Consider the following 18847-nt stretch of genomic DNA (forward strand, 5'->3'; position numbering starts at 1 on the left):
AGGTCCTGAGGTAAAGAACGCGGCGCCTTTGTGCGTAAGGCCGCCTGCGCGCGGTGACACGCTCCAGCGGCGGCAAACAGCCGGAGCCCAGAACCGGCCCGGAGAAGCCGAGTTTAAGTCAACTTCAAAGGGGAATTCCCCGCACCCCTGGGCCACCGCCAACCCCCCGCGCTGCTGCTCAGACGCGCCCCTCTTTAAGGAACCACACGTGCTCCCAGACCGCTCTCTGGTTTCGATCAAGGTGAGCAGTCACGAAGGCCCAGACTTACTTTCCACAAGCTGGGGGATCTTGGCGTGGGGGGGTGGTGTCGTCCCTCTGTCATACGCATGAGAGACTCAGCCTGCCTTATGCTTACAGTGCTCTTCCTGAGGCTTGGGCTCTCCCCCGTTCACTCTTTAACAGGATAAACACTGGGGGGGGGGGGGGGGGGGGGGGGGACATTTGCTTCTTTCCTGTGAGTCATTATCAGTATTTGAGTGGCTCTGCTGTGTTTTTCTCCTCCAGACCAGTTCTGAGTGCATTTGTTTTTGCTCTTTCCACAGTTAATCTGTAAATTAGACATTTAAGACTCTGGGATAGAGTGACGGGTGGTTCCCAGGTGGGGGGATGATCCACAATGTGGCTCATAAAGAGGGGCTTTTTCTACAGAAACAAAAGCAGCAACAAGGGGTCAAAAACATAGCAGGTAGCCAACAAAAACTAAGGCAGGAAACGACCATAGTAACAACACAGCAAACACAGGGCAACAACAGGCACAAAAACATGAACCAACTGAGGAACAAGCGCAAGGACAGACACATATATATATATATATATATATACAGACGAGGCACAGGTGTGGGCCAATTAAAATCAACCACACACTAAAGACTAGGGGCAATAAGAAGCAGGTGTGGGTCAATTCATAAAGACTCAAGCGCTAGGAAAGGGGTGACCAGTGACACCTGCTGGCCGGGCAGGGAAATGACAGGGCAGGATTCTGACAACCATTTGAGGTGACAGTATTCAATCCATTTATCAATTGCCCCCCCACCCACCCACACCCACCTACACCCACCTACACCCCAATAAGTCTGACCATGTCCCGGTGTCCCGGTGTCTGTGAATCTGCTGGTTGGCCCAGATGCCCAAAGCCAAGTCAACTTTTTTTTCACTCTCCCCTCGTTTTTCTGCTTTGTCGCTTTTCCGCTTCACCTCACTCCAGCCCAGTCCCAGTAACCCTGAAAAAGGGGGTCCCCCCTTTCCTGCACCGCGTCCCCACGCCACACGTTCCTGTCCTCCGCTCTGACCAAGCCGATCCTCACAGCGGCATCCAGCCGTGGTGCGAAGGCCGCGTCGAGCCCCCCCGCGTCCCCAAGACGGCAGAACCCCACAAATGGAAGCTCCATCTGCCACTCCCCTCATCCGCTCAGCCTCCGCTGTCGTTTTCTGACCGTTGCCATGGTAGCGGTGCCTCACAGTGCCTGTCACTCATGATGCAATTAGTCCCTTTTTTTCCCCCTGAAAATGATTTTCACCTAGTAACACCAATAGAGGAAATAACTGAAGTACATTTGTAGCGGGCATCTATGCAGCTCTTGGCTGTCTATCGGACCAATTTATCTCTGGGCTGCATGCAGGCTCACTGGGTCCTGTCAGATTTCTTCTCAGTGGGAAACATTCTTACATCAGGGTGGAAGCGGACGCGCTGACATAGCACTTCCACAAGAGCGGCGTCAGCGAGCCCAGGGCCTGTGGCTCTGTCAAGCAGGCGGCCGCTGGACGGCTTTCAGAGCGGGTCCCTGCCGCTGGGCCCTCGCTCCCCGCTGCTCTCGCTCGCCAGTGAAGCTGAGAGGCCCACAGGCAGGGTGCTTTTCCTGCAGAGAAGAACCTCGCTGTCCAGCTGAGGGGGGCGAGGGGTCGAGCCGGAGAGTGGAGGATGTAAAACTGTCACTGATTGGCCACCCTGCACGCTCCAAAGTTTATACGGTGCTGCTAATGTTGCTAACATAAGAGAACGGGAGGTTTATGGGCTACAAAGGTAATGGGAACCGAGGGGGCATGATTTACTCCCATACGGAGTCACATATGAATGATATTAGGCGGGGGCTGCATATTTATGACTCTACATGTCACGTTTGTGTAGAGTAAGTCAGCCCAATTTAGATGAGCTCCCCGACAAAGACCTTGTGTGAGAGGCTCCTTTTGATTGGTCGAGCTGATGCATGATGGCATTTTATGGGAATGGAGCGAAGAGGTCGTTGGTCATCTGAGAGTGGGAGTGGGACGGGAACATAAATTAAACTGATTTCAAAGACCCTCTTTATGCAAACGCAAAAGTGGTGGTTTTTTTTTTTCTTTATGTGAAACAGATAGGCATTATGGCAAATTAAAGGCAGATCTCTGAATAACATAATTATGCTTGCACAGTGGACGTCATTCCTTGGCGAAAACTGTTTTTTTTTATTATCAGAGGGACGTATGAATCAAAAATGGCCCCTTTGATGCGGTGTTCAAGGTCTTTATCATGGAGAAGCCCTCATTGCGACTGCCACCAATGTGACACTGTCACCAAGGACACGGCACGTGCTTAGGGTCTGTTTCAGGGGAATTAAACAGAATGCAGCCTTTGTGAGCACATTTACACCCCCACACCCCACCCCAGTCCGTCCCTCACAGCCCACTCCAGTCTAGCTCTCTGCCACTGGAATCCATCCCAAAGTCATGCCTGTAAAACCTAACTGTAAGGGAGACGACACTGCAAACCCCCCCCCCCCCCCCCCAATTTCTCTGCGCTTTCATACGGTAATGCTGCAGCTGCTGAGAGCAGCTTTGAAGGCTAAGCGAGGCAAAAGTGGAACCTTCTGGAAAGGCGGATAGCTGGGCAAGGCCGCCACACACGGGCGATATAAAACGTTTCGGGGGCGAGGGGGTCATGTTGGTTTGGCTGCTTTTAGCAGGCGTGCACTAATCTGGAGAATGTTCCAGAAGGAAAGCCACCACTACCTAGGATTCATTCACTGCAAATAAAAAATTCAGTATTAATATCTTTTTAAATATTAATACCGATATTAATCAGCCTCTTTTTTATCTTAATAGTAAAATATGTACTGTTATATATATATATGTATTTTATACTGCGGTCCCAACCACGGTGTCCAGTGCTTCCTGGGAGAGGGTGGATGTGATTTTTCTCTTTCTTTGTCTCATGTGAATCGCATGGTAATTGTAACAAAATTAGCAAAATCAAAACCTTCGAATCACGTAAACGTTCAAACAGGAGACGCCGATGTAACAATTAAAATAATTAAAGTGAGAAAGTGGGATTTTATGCATTTTGTAATTAAATATGGACTGAGGCGGTTTCGGCTGATTGGCGCGATTAGCGGCTCAGACGTGTGCTCTTCGCCGATTCCTCGACGACCACCCCCCCCCCCCCCCCCCCACTGACACAAGCCTTCTCCCAGCAGAATTACCCACCTCTCATCAACATGCTCCAAACAGTTAGATAGAGAGGCCCTCTGGGACCCCTTTTAATTAGAAACTCAGGACAGGAAGCCCCCTTCTCCTCCCTATTTACGTAGCAGATTAGTTATTTATAGACGGGGCCTCGGCACTGGAAAGCCCCACCCTCCATGCTTAGCTCACGGCCGTGTTCCTCGATGCCCTCGTGCCTCCCCAACGTGGCCAGTGACACGTGCTTGTTCAGCGAGACGCTGGCATTTCTGTGCAGAGTCCAGTGAGCAGCCTCTCCAGGTCTGGGACTCCGCTCCCCTCCCTTTCCGTCAGCATTGAGCACTGCGCTGTGAGAAGCTCTCCGAGGGGTGTGGCCGGGGGCTTGGAGCAGACCGCGAGAAGCATGCAGTGAAACGGGTTGGTCTGAGCATCATCAATGACTGAACGGAAGCTGACCATGCCACCCGCCTTCGGACTCCTCCATACCTCACTGGACCGCGCTGCATCCCACTGGACACCTTAATACCCCGTTGGACCCTGCCTGTACCTATATATCACCTGTAAGCCAGCCAGTGAAGCTGTAAGCCAGCCAGTGAGGCTGTAAGCCAGCCAGTGAGGAGTCAGTGCATCTGCTGTAGCGCCTTTCTGTTTGATGATTTGTGTTCCAGTGGTCGTTACCCTAGTTCTGAGGGTCTAAAGTATCTTGGCCATCTATCCAACAACTTCCAGCAACCGCTTGTCCCACTGAGGTCACGGGGGCACAGCGTCAGGTACACAAGTCTATTTTTGTTCACGTCAACAGCCTGCCTGGACTCATGCGAACGACCCTGGAACTAACAAGGAAGGATGCTCACCCTTGTCGTATTCAATGGCTCTAGCCAGACTAGGCTTATAGTACTCATATAGATCATTTTCTTTAAATGTCGATGTGTTTTCACCATATTGTTTCAGTTTGAAACATTCCTCCCTTCATTTAAACAGAAAAATCCCTGGCTCCCAAGCTTTCCTCTCCTGCACCAGTGAACAGGAAATGAAAGTCACATGTTGTCATTTGTCTTTCTGAAGTCCCCAGTCTACCGGTGAAGGAGATCTTCAATGAACAGACACAGGATCATTTCTCTTGTGACTTAGCAACGCAATTTATTTGAGGTTGGCTCACAGTGTCTTCGTGAACAGAGGATGTGTCTGTGACAATAAACTGTCCTTCAAAGGATCTTATCGCCACAGAGATGTTTACTTCATCTTCCTTGACAGACAGATGGTGCAGACCAAAGCAGGCTTGATTCATCACAGTAATTATTGACTAATTTTTCTTTCTTGTTATAGACAGATTCTCCTTTCTTTATATTAGTGTGATGCTGGAACTTTTCCTGACCCAACAAGCTCACCTGAGCAATAACATATTAATTCTCAGAATAGAAGCTGAAGAATGACAGATCAACGTAAACATTGATTCTTCAAGAACAAACTTATTAAATCTAGTCAAGTGAGCTTTATTATCATACCATCCATATACAGGTATACAGTGGCATGACATAATGCAGCATACAAGCAGTGAGTCACAACAGCAACAACAGCAATAATAATAATGGACACTTTATTGTTGTACTGTCCATATAAAGGCATACAGTGGCATGAAATAATGTTCCTCCATGATCCCAGTGCAACATATAAGCAACCAGTGACAAGGGCTTATAATGCAAAAACATGGGGGCTCGACACAAGGCTTTATATTCATACATACATAAGGATTTATAAACATACGAAAGGGTTTATGTACATAGTATAGAGAACAAAGTCAGCATAATGAGGCAATATAAATGTAGTGACTAACAGTAAATGGTTAAATAATAATAATAAAGTGACCCGTGTTGGGGGGGGGGGCTCTTTCTCTGTGAGCCACTCAACCCTCTGCATGAATGGTTTGGCGTGCACTTCACTATGTGAAACGTGCATGAAACAGCCCTGTTAGGAGCAAGAAAATGCATGATCTGCCATTTCAGAGTCAGTAGAGAGTGGAGGAAGAGGACGATCGTCAATGGACGTCACGTTAAGAGGCTTTTAGCATATAGGAGGCACAGGTCATGTTTGTAAACTGGCTACATTCATAATCATGCAATTAAGGAAATACAATCACTGCAATTACCAGGTTTACATGTTAGTGTTTTTGTAAAGTGCGTATATGGCGTGTGTGTGCGTGTGTGTGTGTGTGTGTGTGTGTGTGCGTGCGTGCGTGTGTGTGTGTGTGTGTGTGTGTATACACTGCTGCACAAAAAAAGTGGGTCATACCCAAAATTTCTAAATATTGCTCTTTTATTAGCCTCAATCAGCAAATAGCCGGAAGAGATTTTACGTTTTGTTTTGAATTGTTTTTTTTTATCAAACATTTGAATCTCTTCATGGTTTCATTATTGCGTGCAAGAAGACCATGTGAATTTCCCAGTTTCCTGCCTTTTCCACAGCAGTTCACTGCAGCGGCGAGCCTTAGCCACCAAACGGAGCCACAGGTCTCAGGAGTGCATTCTGTTTTTCTTGCGAATTATCTGACCAATGATCTGTTGTTAAGACCATTGAAAGTTTGATATTTTGCAGTTTTGGGTTTGACCCATCTTTTTGGTCCAGGAGTGTATATAAATAAATATATAACATGTTGCATGAAGTATGTGAAGAAGTATGTATTTGATGCATCAGTGTATTTTACTCTTACCGTGTCGTCTTACCTACCCTGAACAGCTGCAAGAAGCAGCTCACTGAAGGTGTGTTTGTCACACGTTTGCACCTGTTGCACTCGAAGGAATAAAAAAAAAATGCATTAAGATCCAGATCTTCCTTCAGTCTCTTATTAATATCCAAAGCAGCTCTGATCTCTACACTGCTATAGACACAGTACTTTGAAATATGCTTCACTGAAATGAGAGAAGATCCATATTCAGTAACAAGTGTGATGTCCTTAAAGCATGGTGAGATGTCACTGTGGACCCAATCTGGACCTGTGGCTCTCTCTCTGACTCCTCATGCTCTCCTGAGATTTCTTTCTAATATTCAAAAACATGCAACTGTGACTCCTATCTATGTTATTTGTGTAACTTTCAGATGAAATCACAATATCTTTTTAATGATATCCATCTATCCATTCTTCTGTCATCCATTTATCCATTACCATGTATACAGTTTTAATATCAGCTCTATAACGAATCATTTTCCATGACGATTGGCTATTCCTGTTTCACAGGCTGTTGGAAATGACTTAATGATCCAGCTGCTAACAGCTGTCTGTGCAGTATGGTGAGAGCAAACAGGAAAGGCAGCATAGTCAGAGATGAAGTAGAACGACGCTCTGAGGAAACACTGCGGTTCATGGGACACATTCAGCTTCGAGCTGACCTCCCCATCTCCGCCCACCCCCCCAGACTGGGAAGAACCCCCCCCAACTCCATTAATCAGGGCTACCGGCACTTGGGAGATAAACGTCTCAGCTGTGAACGAGCATCCTCCGTGCATCCTATTCCCAACACGCTCGAAGCTGCAGGTCTTCAGCTGAAGCCCGATTAGCGGTAATGACCTGGGCCCGCCGAGCCGTCCTCCCCACCACCGATAGCTTGGGCTGGCGTATGCCGGGGGGGCGCGGTTTATTACCTCTATCCCTCCGTCTCCCCCCCCCCCCATTCCCGGCGCGTAGAAGTTAAGCCCCGCTGTGTGAACTACGGAGACGGGACCGACGTTTCAGCCGGAGGATTTCCTTAAGCTAATATGGAAGCTAATTATGGAAGCCTTTGCTGAAGGATTTGAAGCATAATAGAAAAATAAATCAAGGGCAAAGTGGACCTTCCCAGTTAAAGCTACTGGTTTCCAGGGTCTGGCTGACTCACAATGTAAATCACAGGCTCACATTAATCCAGCGTCCAGGAAATATGGTGTTAAACTTAATAGTGTGGCGGGAATGAACACTCACGTGTGATCTTTTCTCAGCATGTCGTGTGGTTTTTCCACCACTAACTGTCCAGGAAGCTAAAACCCAACAGAGAGCAGGAGGCTCTGGAGGCCTGCAAACCTCACTCAGCAACACCGTGCAACAGCTGAAGGGGCACAAAGTGCTGAAGTACAAACGTGTGTCCAATTGGGGATTGACCTTTATCATCCTCATCATCACCATCATCAGCCTAACCTCATGCCGTACCTGCTCCTGGCAGCCAGTGGGTTTTATGATGATGATGATGATCATCATCATCATCATCATCATAATGGTTAATGCTCCTCCACACAGACATGTATCAGAGGTGAACAGCATTTCCACCCATACCTGAGACATCCATTTCTGTAAATAAATGTAAATATAAAGGTCAGCAGTGATGCCCCTCCCCCCACATGAAAATGTCCACTGGAATGTCCCCGAGACACACAGCAGAGGCTCACACACAGGCTGGGGGGGGGGGGGGGATGGGGGGCCTATAAGGACAATACATCCCCTTCCCTCCTCACTGAATAGTGGAACACAGGTGGGACCCCCCTGCCCCCCAGGCACCCCTGCTAGACTGGCATGCGGCCCCTCCAGATGGCACCATGGCTCGGGGTGGGGGCCACGTCTAGCCCTTGTCAGCTGGCCAATCATCTCGTCGACCCCCTCATTGGCAGGCAGGCCGGTGGGGTGACTGGGACAGTAATGTCAGAGTGACTCCACACTGACGCCTGGGACACATTCATAGGCAGGAACTCCAACGGGCACCGGAATCAGAACCAGAAGCACCACATCGCGCCCGCAGCATCAACAAGTCCGAGTCTCTTTAACACAGCGTAGGAGAGGCAACGCCAGACATGTGGTGTCTGCTTCTGCCCCAAAGGCAGAGATCAAGCTAAAGGAACTCAAAGAAACTCAGATGCAGCCCCTTCCCGGCCTAGGGCTTCACGCCACATGGGGGCGCTATAGAGGTGCCTTTCCCACATTCTGCTCCCGTCACTGATACACACCATTCACTTTCCCCAGATGTTTTTCCAGCCTCGTAAAATTCTAGATATCCATCCATTCATAAACACATTTCCGGTACTGGGGTTATTCTATACATTTATAGTAATCTCTTAAAATTAACAAGCCAAGTATATATATTATTTCTGCAAGTCTGCATAAGATTAAAAGTCCATTTTAATTAAATATGTTGCCACCCTGAATTCCATTGTTAGTGTTTTATTAATCCTTATTTCAAATTTGGAGCAGACAATATCAGAGTAAGTAAAAAATGGAATCATGTAATCAAATAAAATCTAAAGTGTGTCCAAAAGAGATAGATGGACAACAGGAGCGTCCATCTGGAAGAGGAGAGTGCCTGCTGCTTAAGTGGGACAGCTGCCAGACGGGTTCTGCCAAGGCAGAGAAAGGGGGAGGTAGAGACCCGGGAGGAAAGATGGATGGGGGGTAAGGGGGACAGACTGGTCGGTGGAGGGGTGGATGGACAGATGGGGAGATGGACAGATGGAAGGATAGATGGATAGGTGGATGGATGGACAGGTGAATGGACAGATGGTGGTTGGATGGAAGGGTGGATCAACTGATGGGAGGAAAGATGGACGGGTAGGTGGATGGATGGAAAGCTGGATGGAGAGATGAGAAGAATGAATGGATGGACAGGTGGATGGACAGATGAGAGGATAGATGGATGGGTGGATGGACATATGGGAGGATAGATGGAAGATGGATGAATGAATGGGTGGAAGAATGGATGGACAGACAAACAGTTGAATGGACCGGAGAACTGAAGATTGGACAAATGAGCAGAAGGGAGGGCAAGCGGATGGACAGACAGACATATGGGCAGATGGACGGATGGACAGATAGATAGTTAGTTGGCCTTTGGACTGTGGTGTACACTGGAATACCGCAAGGATACTGCACTCCATGCCCTGGAATTACATGGGGTAATGGAGTTCATGTTTCAGTCCGGAGTTCCAGAGATCTTTCCTGTCTTCCTACTCTCCAAACTTACAGATTTTCTGGCATCTTCATAAGAGACGTAAACCTTCATATCATATCTAAACAGACATTAACTATTTATTTACTGCATTTTTATGCAGTATTTGGCAATGCACTGGGGGGGCACTCAGTGCTTCTGAGTGTAGCTGTGACTGCGACTCCCTGATGAACGTATACTCTGCTTTTTGCGGCCATGGGAGAAGCCTACCCTCCATTTTATGTCACGTTCGATGTTTGGTGCATGTGTGGTTCGTATGCGTTCATTTCCAGCGTTCATTTCATTTTCATACGCAGGATAATGTTTACTCCAGACACACAGGCCTCAGGGCCACAGCCTTACTGAGCGCGCTCCAGCTCCCCACAGCGTATTTGGAAGGCTTTAAAAAAAACTTTGCATCTCATTGTTTGAAGCCCTTAGGAAGCCCAGAGATAAAGTAAATGTTGGAACTGGAGTTACCCACACCCCCACCCCCACTCCTCCCCGACCCTTAATTTAGATTCTGGAAACTTCCCTGTGCAATTAAGCTGTGGGAAGAAGCTCAAAGACAAGAGTGTCTAGAAGGCAGGTCTGCTGAGTTGAAACTGGGTACTGATCCAGAGAACGGAGAGTGTGAAGTCTTGCCTTATTTGTCATCGTTTAGTTAGCTACACTGTACGATTAACAATCAGAAAACTCACAGGGAACAAATCATGGCCCCCGTGAACTCATGTGACTTCTCTCTCTTGTGGTGACACAGGCTCTCCGCGTCCTTAACGTTTACGGTCCTCATGTGCTGAGCACATGGAACTCAACTGAGGTCACATCCTGCGAAATGTCCCCCACAATCGCGTGGACGAAGCCGTCGGCACATGCAGACCCTCGAGCCGCTGAAGGCCCCGTCACAGTGCTGGCTTCATCCTGCGTTTGTAGAGGTTGTGCTTTTCGTTGAGGGTTTACTGCCATCTTCTACAACTTCTAGGATTTGTCTGAGCTTCATCTGGTGGAGTCTGTGGTAACCTTTCAGGTGAATGTGGTTCCTCTGTTGGGTTGGTTTGGGATTGGGGATGCACTGAAACATGAGTCCCAAAAAGCACAAAAAGCTGTGTGTGTGTGTCTGGGGGGGGGGGGGGGGGGGATCCAGATATATACAATATATTGTGGAGACCAAAGGTCCCCACAATGTGATAAAAAAGACCTGTTATTTTGATGTTGTGCAGACATTTTTTTCAGTCTCCACAAGGGGAAATTCAATTTTACAAGAATTTGTGACTGCAACCAAAAAACTAAAAAAGCCAAAAGACTTATATTTCGTTAGGTTACTTATGGTTAAGGTTATGGCTGGGTTGGGGTTAAGGTTGTCATTATTGGGATTAGGGTTTTGCCCATAGAAATGAATGGAGAGTCCCCACAAAGTTATGAGTATAGGTCTGTGTATGTGTGTGTGTGTGTGTGTGTGTGTGTGTGCACGCACGTGTGTGTGCCCTTCTGTCCCATCCAGGATGTATCTCTGAGGATCACTGCAGTCCCAATTGGTTACTAAAAACAGGGAAATAATTTCAATGGCTCCAGACCCATGAAATATTAATAATAATCAGGGTGACCGTTTTTCGATTAGTTTCATATTTAAAAATAAAAAGAGGTCACTGCCTGAGGCATCTGTGTAACAGGCTGCTGTGTGAGTTACCGATACTCTTCCAGGAAACGGAAATTAACGGCACACGTGACTTTAAACCAGTGCCTTGTGTCATACGGTCATCAAATTAACAGTCATCTGTCAGGCATATGAGATTAACATATGTCCCATGGTGTGATATGCTATAGCCAAGCCAATAAAGATAATTAATGGAGCCACAAACATAAAAGTAAAATTTTTATCAAAGCCCACTGGGAAAAAATGGCAGGGGGGGTCTGGATGTTAGTGGGTCTCAGCCCACATCTGTAATCTGCAGTCAGGGGTGGGCTTGTTTTTTCAAGGGCCTGACCCAAAAAGTCATTTCAGTCCCCCACTGCCATTAGGTAGCAGAGCCAGAAGATCATAGCTAGCTGAACATGTCCCTTCAGCGTCCCCTATATAAGGAATGTGCCTTTTTCATATTTAGTGTAGGGACTGTTTGTATCCAACAGGGGGCCTCTCCGAGCGTATGTCTGAGAGATACCCAAACGGCAAGCAGCTTGTGGTTCAAGCTTTGCCCGTTGGTGCCACAGTACGTGAATAAGGCAAAAGGCATCACAGGATGTCTGTAAAAATGCATTACGTCACCTGGCTGAAAAGAGGGTTCCCAGGGGCCACCATTAAGGGACAGGACATGTAGAAATGTGACCCCGATCTCCAAGGGCAACCGTTGTGGGGAGTTTCCAAGTGGAACTATCATATCTGGAGGACTTTGATCTTCTAACAATGTCTATCGGTTATTATTAATATTAACACGACTTTATTTATGCAAGTCGGCACCTGCACACCCTAAGTGACCCAGATGGTTGACGCTTGCAATTGCTGCCACAAAGCGGGTCTTCACATATAAGCCTCTTCGCAGGGACGACACGGACCTCTTTCCCGGTGACAGCCACAGGTCACCTGTCGTACTGGGTGTGTGGTGACCTGTAAACACCAGAGAGGGGATTTTGAGCGAGGATAATTTTAGACAGCAACGTCACCCACAGCAATTCAAAACAACAGTGGCACGCAGACTTAGGTCATTATTTTTCTGGACAAGTCTGCTCACTGGAGCTGAGGTGCCGGGGCAGAGGAGGTCATATCCTACTCCGGACGCCGGTTCGAATCCCTTGAGATGCACAGTCACCAGCACATAATAGATAATAAAACATCACATGACACGCAATGGCTGAAATTTGCACAACCTGCATTAATGACTAATACGGACAGTTAAAACTAACTCAAAACAGAATATTTACCATAGACATTTCAATTGTAACCCTTCATTAACCGTTCCAGTGAAACCAATCCTCTTAATCATATTTTACCTCAGATCTAATTACGTTTGGGTCTTAAAGGATCAAGCAAGTTTGGTAATAACTTCCTACGGTAATAAAAAACCCTCCTTTTCTTTATTGGTTTTGAAATGATATTGACTCATTCTCATAACGGCCGTCCCAGGGGGTCGGAATCTGAGTATCTACCAGCTTCTCTGAAATAAATGTGTGTGTTTTTTTATCCGCCCAGTATAACCTGTTTCTGGCTCTGCAACAGGACTGGAAGGAGGATTTAGTCTGTGATGAAAGTGGACAGCTAGCGGACGAATCAGTTCATAAAAAAATAAAGAAACTGATCTGCTTCTCCATGGACCTGAACATACACGTTTACTGGCCCCAACATATGGAATCGGTCTCATTTCCACTGGCCAGGACTCATCAAATAATTCATAGTTCAGATGTTTATACACCTTTCCCATATTTGCCATGTGAGGGTGTAAAATGTACCATTGAGGGGGAAGCTGATCGCGAGCTACAGTGTTTTTTTTTTTCCTTTTTGCTGGCGTGAGAGACAGCCCAGACGGGACGGTCACCTGACCAGGCTGAGGACCTCAGGCGTCAGCCAAACGCCGCAAAGCAGATGTTCACGCCCATTGACCCTCCCTCCTGGCTTTTATGTGGTCATAGTGAGTTCCCCCAGCTAGATACCCCTGTTTCGCTGCTAGATACCCTAATTCTGCTGCTAGAATCCCCCATTTGGGCACCTGATACCCCCATTTGGGTACCTGATACCCCTATTTGGTTTCTAAATGCCTCCATTTGGCTGCTTGATACCCCTGTTTGGTTTCTAGATACCCCCCTTCGGCTTCTAGATGCCCCCATCTGGCTGCTTGTTATGGCCATTCATCTTCTAGATGCCCTCCCATTTGCTGCTAGATGCCCACATCCAGCTAATTGGTAAACTCAGGCAAACAATCGTACTCACAAGCAATCTGACTGGGACCCAATTTATGGCTGTATGCCCTTAAATGGCTTTCTGTACGAACATCAAACCACATCCATCCCGCTATAATCCGCCCTGGCTTCAGAGAATGGAAGCCCCGTCGCTAAGCAACAGGATGCCATGGCGAGGGCTTTTGGACCAGCAGAGGTGTGCATTATCCTCAGGGTCTCCCACAGCCAAGGTCACGATTCATTCCGAGAAGAGTCAGAGAGAGAGCTGACAGTGTTGGTCCAGCAGGGGAAAGTTCTACATAAAGAGCAGATTAATCACATCTGTGTCCATTCAGTCATCTCCTGCCACGTGATTCTGATTATACACAAGTGCCTGAGACCTTTGTCTGCTTGACGAACTCGGTAATGAAAGAAGTGACTTTAAACAAAAAACATCTGTCGAAGGATCAAAAATAAGCAGACAATGAACTTGCAGAATTAAATTAAATCTGACTGGATCAATGGCCTGTTAAGACACATTGTTTTTAACCTGTTTGCTTAGAACCATAGTTTTACATTACTGGAAGAAGTAGACACCATAGAGAACTGTCACATTAGTTCTCATTTCCTCACTGGATCTGTTTCCACTGGATCTCATTCCACTGGATCTGTATTTCCTGGACAGTTTAAATAACCTCTGTGACCTTGTATTGAATGATCAGCTGTATGATAGACAACTGGAAGAATTATTTGTCATTAACACACCTCTCATAGCTCACAGATCACCCACGTCCTACTCTGACTAAATTAAGCAACCATTTTAGCGTTGGATTCATAACCCCCTCTCCCTGAGAAAGCCCCCCCCTCCCCCTCAGCTGGCCGTCAAATGGCTCCCCAAGGCCCGTATATGCAGTCAGGGGCTCTTCCTCAAGATGGCTGCCAGTTCCCTCCTTGTTTGTTTCACAGCGGTTAGCATGGAGCCACTAGCTATAAACCGCACATATCTGGGGTTAAGTTAATCTGCAGCTAGCATTAGGCTTTCACATTCAGACCCAGGATTCACGATGCGTTGCGTTTGTCATCATTGGGGGTCATTATCACCCGGACACTGAAAATGCGTTACATGCTAAATGTGAACATTAGAACACATCTGTGATATGTTTTATTATAATGCTAAAAACAATCTTTACATTTCTTACACTACCTGCTATCAAACCTGGTGTGACCGTGTTTCAAGTTGTGGCTTTTTCTCCTTTGAATTCAGATTCAAAAGACGGCTTTGATGATACAATTAAAGCACAATGTACGATGTAATTCAGGGACAATCGCCTAAATTGTTCCAGTTCAGGGTGACGCTTCTGCAGTGAACACACACTGCCCCTCCAACATGGTCCAGTGTTGGTAACAGCAACAGGAAGAGAGGCTGAATTTGACCAGTGACGGCTCTGTGAAGCTCACCACACCACCCCCCCCCCCCCCCCCATCTTGCCACCTATCCGGTGGCTACTCAGTCCTGCACATTCTGCTGCCTGAGCCGGTCCAATTACTGGCTAATTATCTGTACTAAATATACACTCGGTATCACATCCACAAAACACAGCGCCAGAGCCCCGTCCTTCTGGATGGCACCGCGAAAACATCCCTTTTAGACATGAAACACAATCATGGAGGTATCACAGCAATGCCCCGATTTAATTGCCTCATTAGCCACAGCAGCACCAAAGTCGGCACATGGGGCCCCGTCGAACTGAGCTGGACACCCAGAAAAACAAAATAGCGGCCGGCGAGCTAACTCTTAGCATGCTAACGGCTCGTGCTGAACACACGTCACCCCTGGATACTGGATACCTTGGAGACATGATCTGGGAAGGTGTCAGAAGGTGTTGCAAACTACAGCGGACCCTTATTTTCCTGCTATTAGAAACCGAGCAGAAGAAACTCATAAAGAAAGCTAGCAGTAGAAGGTTATCTTTGGCCTTGAGCTCTGACCCCCAGTCCAGCACGCTGAGGAAGAACATTGGCAAATTGCTGGAAGACAATTTCAAGGGTGACCTACGGGAGAACTATGGGAGAACGGGCAGGCGGGGGGGGGGGGGGGGGGGAAACCGCTTCTCATTTCGCGTCTGGCTAGGCTGCTTCGCCACCTCCGCCAGACAGCCGTTTCCGAGTGACCCCAGGGTTCTGGGTCAAAGCGAAACTGAAGTCCAGGACGATGATCAGAGCCACAGCACGGCTCCAGGAAATGTCAGAGCGTTGGCTGTTTGGGACAGTCGGTGGAGCATCAAGTCAAGGTAGCAGAGATTGGCTAAGCCACATGAGCATGGGGTCAGCCAATGAGATCGCCTGCATAACTAAACACCAGGCCCTACAGCCAGTCGCTGCCATGTGGCAAGCAGACATGCAATCAGAGCAAAGTCCCACACTTCAGATATGCGGCTAAGTCCAAGGGCAGCATGGTCAGCCATTTGCAGTTGCATCACTTCCTGTGCATACTGCTCCATGGATCCCGATTCAGCACATCACATATGTGCCTCATGTTCAGTCTCGCATCCAATGCTTTAATTGCCAATGGCACCTGCAGTCCGTACCTGTCTCGGGTTCTGCTGCGCTCGCGCCACTGATGCAGAGTGCCGTTAGCAATTAGCTTCATCTTCATTTACGATAATAGATGACGAAAGAGGGAAAACAGCACACGCAGCATTCGTCCCCGAATTATCTCAAATGGCTTAGAACAATTAGCAAATTGGGTAATTAGGCCCTGGAAAGAGGCCGCCCCGTATAAAGGCGTGAGCATCGTGATTAACGGGCCAGGGCATGTCAGTGCCCGGTATGAATCATAGCAGCTGGTAGCCGTTGTGTCGCTCTGCCGGATGTTTCTGCTAATTAACGCTCGGGGCTCTGACGTCGTCTCCTTCCATCTTAATGAGCGGGGAAAGCTTGAAACACGGCAAGGCAGCTGGATGGCCGAATCACCACTGACTTCAGAAGGCCCTCGAAAAGGAGCACCACCCTACACCCCCCGCCTTCCTGAGCGTAGCGCCCCCACATGCAACACAAGGGACTGAATACCTCAGGGTTCATGTGAAACCGCTATCGATTTTAGGCTAATAGGCGCAGGACCGGCAGGTGGTGCCTGGGAAAGGGGAGGCAACTTGACCTACGGCCTGTATCACAAAGCTGAAGTTTTGGGTGAGCAAGAGTCAGATTTAAGGTAGTCTGAGCTAAATATAAGTGAACGAAGATAAAGTCAGGTTAAACTGGGCTACCTTAAATCTGACAAGTTATCTGGCTAAGCAAAAAATCCGGCTTCATAATACAGGCCCCTGGGCTCTTAACCCGAACTGCTGAAGTGGGAGAAAATACAGCTTGCTTTGGAATTAGCAAAACTCCCACAAGTCTTCCATTGTCTTCCTTACTTTTAACTTCATTTAGCAAGATACTTTTATCCAAATAGATAGTATAAGTGCGTCAAATAGCAAATAACACATACACTGATATGTGTGAGCACACTGTTAAAATTGAATAGGGCTACAATGTAATGAAACGCCTGTTATTATCTAATGAGTCACAGCCATGAGAGAATGACAGGGGTCAACAGGATTCGGCACCAAGCTCCCTATCAGCTTGATGCTGCTATGCCTCTTATCAAGAAACACAGTCAGACAGACAGTTTAATATATAAACAACTATAAGAGGCAACTTTAACCCCTACAAAAAGCCATTCTTCTATTTGCTGTTTCCTGTATTTAGATAAATGAGATTTGGACATATATTCATTAAATGAACCTCTTTTCAAAGAATCAGTGCAAATACATTTCATGGATATTATTTCATTAGAGTAAATATTTAAAATTATTTTAATCTTTTTAATAGAGCATTTGGGCAGCTGGGCAGCCGCTCGTTGTGGGCAGCAGGGCAGACACTGCCCCTTGTGGTAGGAGGTCCTTCTTGCACTAGTCAGAAGGTCAAAATGTCCTGCCCCAGAGTGAATGTACCACTATATTAAAAGCCACCACATTTTGAATTGGTGTAGATGTGACGTAACACACAGTGGGACCTGGTCACACTTTCATCTAATCATCCACTGAAGCTGAGCAGAGAGAAATCAGATGTAGAGAGAAATTATGGGCAAAGAGAAATTATGTCTAGAGTGAAATCATGGGCAGAGAGAAATAACGTTTAGAGAAAAATCATGGGCAGAGAGAAATTAAGTTTAGAGAGAAATCATGGGCAGAGAGAAATTAAGTTTAGAGAGAAATCATGGGCAAAGAGAAATTAATTTTAGAGAGAAATCATGGGCAGAGAGAAATTAAGTTTAGAGAGAAATCATGGGCAGAGAGAAATTAAGTTTAGAGAGAAATCGTGGGCAAAGAGAAATTAATTTTAGAGAGAAATCATGGGCAGAGAGAAATTAAGTTTAGAGAGAAATCATGGGCAGAGAGAAATTAAGTTTAGAGAGAAATCATGGGCAGAGAGAAGTTAGGTTTCATGCTGGTTACTCTTGCTTGGTGATTGGTTAAAAAAAGAACTCCACTGAGGCCCCTCCCCATCGAACATAGGATGCACCAACATGTGGAAGCAGGACACTGAGCGGTGATTAAACGACCCAGAGGAAGCGTGAGAAAGGTTTACGCCATAAACAGGCGCCTGTGACATTTCCTGTTTTGACGGCCCTGATTCTGCCCCGCCGGGGCTCCTCTATACACACGAACTCACGGCGAGATCCCTCACGGTCACTCACTGACGGCGGAATGCCGTCCCTCGTGACGGAGGCTCAGGAACACAGTGCCATCTTCAAGTCTGGGTACATGTGATGTATACTAGAGGTGCATGTCATAGGGATGTCTGACACCTTTAAGACATCTTATGGAACTGAAACACGATCTTATCTTGAGATTGCTGTGACGCACCCTCGTGTCAGTCATTACACACTTATCTTTACGCGCTTTTAAACGTGATGAATGCAACGCAGAGGTGGCCGTGGCACCAGCACTGTGACTCACACAGCGGAGAGCTCGTGATCTGATGTAACCCAGGAAAGGGCTGTACGGCAACATGACGGATGAGGGCCACAGTTTCAGGAAGGTAAACTCAGCAGGCAACATTCAAACCTGAAAACCTGCGCCAGGACCTTTTTAGGTAATAACACATAAATGTCTGGCGTCTGAAGTCATATCACCTTCATCCTTAATAGTGATTTTACAGCAACAACCATAACTAATGGTCTAATTTAACTAAATAATTTAAGACTCTAATGGTGTTCAATAAATAATAATAATAACATACACTGAACACTGCTGATGGTTGCGATCAAAGGCTGCACCCTCTCCTCCACATTTTTTTTGCCCACACCGTGTGTCCAGTGGGAAGCTCTGCCTCTCCACTGTCACTTCCTCTCATTTTTACAGGCACAGCAGAAGTCACACGATGGAAATGAACTCTCCGGATGCCGGAGGACTGTGTGCGGCAGCCTACCCCCCACCCCCACCCCCCCGCAGGCCTCCCAGCGACGTGCTCTCATGATAACGGGACTGCCGCGGATCACGTCTGCACACGCCGGGCCGCCTCCGAGGCTGCTGGTCGGCCGGACGCACTGACACGCCCT

General features: G+C 47.3%; 1 long non-coding RNA gene across 1 annotated transcript in view; it reads right to left on the bottom strand.

Moving 5' to 3' along the window:
• Positions 1-4913: 4913 nt before the first annotated feature.
• Positions 4914-18847, bottom strand: part of LOC111852122 (uncharacterized) — a 42660-nt gene continuing 28726 nt past the window's right edge. Inside the window, exon 3 of the long non-coding RNA XR_002840163.2 lies at positions 4914-11977. This is a non-coding gene — a long non-coding RNA (uncharacterized lncRNA). The remainder of the gene's footprint in view (positions 11978-18847) is intronic.

This window comes from Paramormyrops kingsleyae, chromosome 23 (genome assembly GCF_048594095.1).
Source record: "Paramormyrops kingsleyae isolate MSU_618 chromosome 23, PKINGS_0.4, whole genome shotgun sequence".
Lineage (NCBI taxonomy): Eukaryota > Metazoa > Chordata > Actinopteri > Osteoglossiformes > Mormyridae > Paramormyrops > Paramormyrops kingsleyae.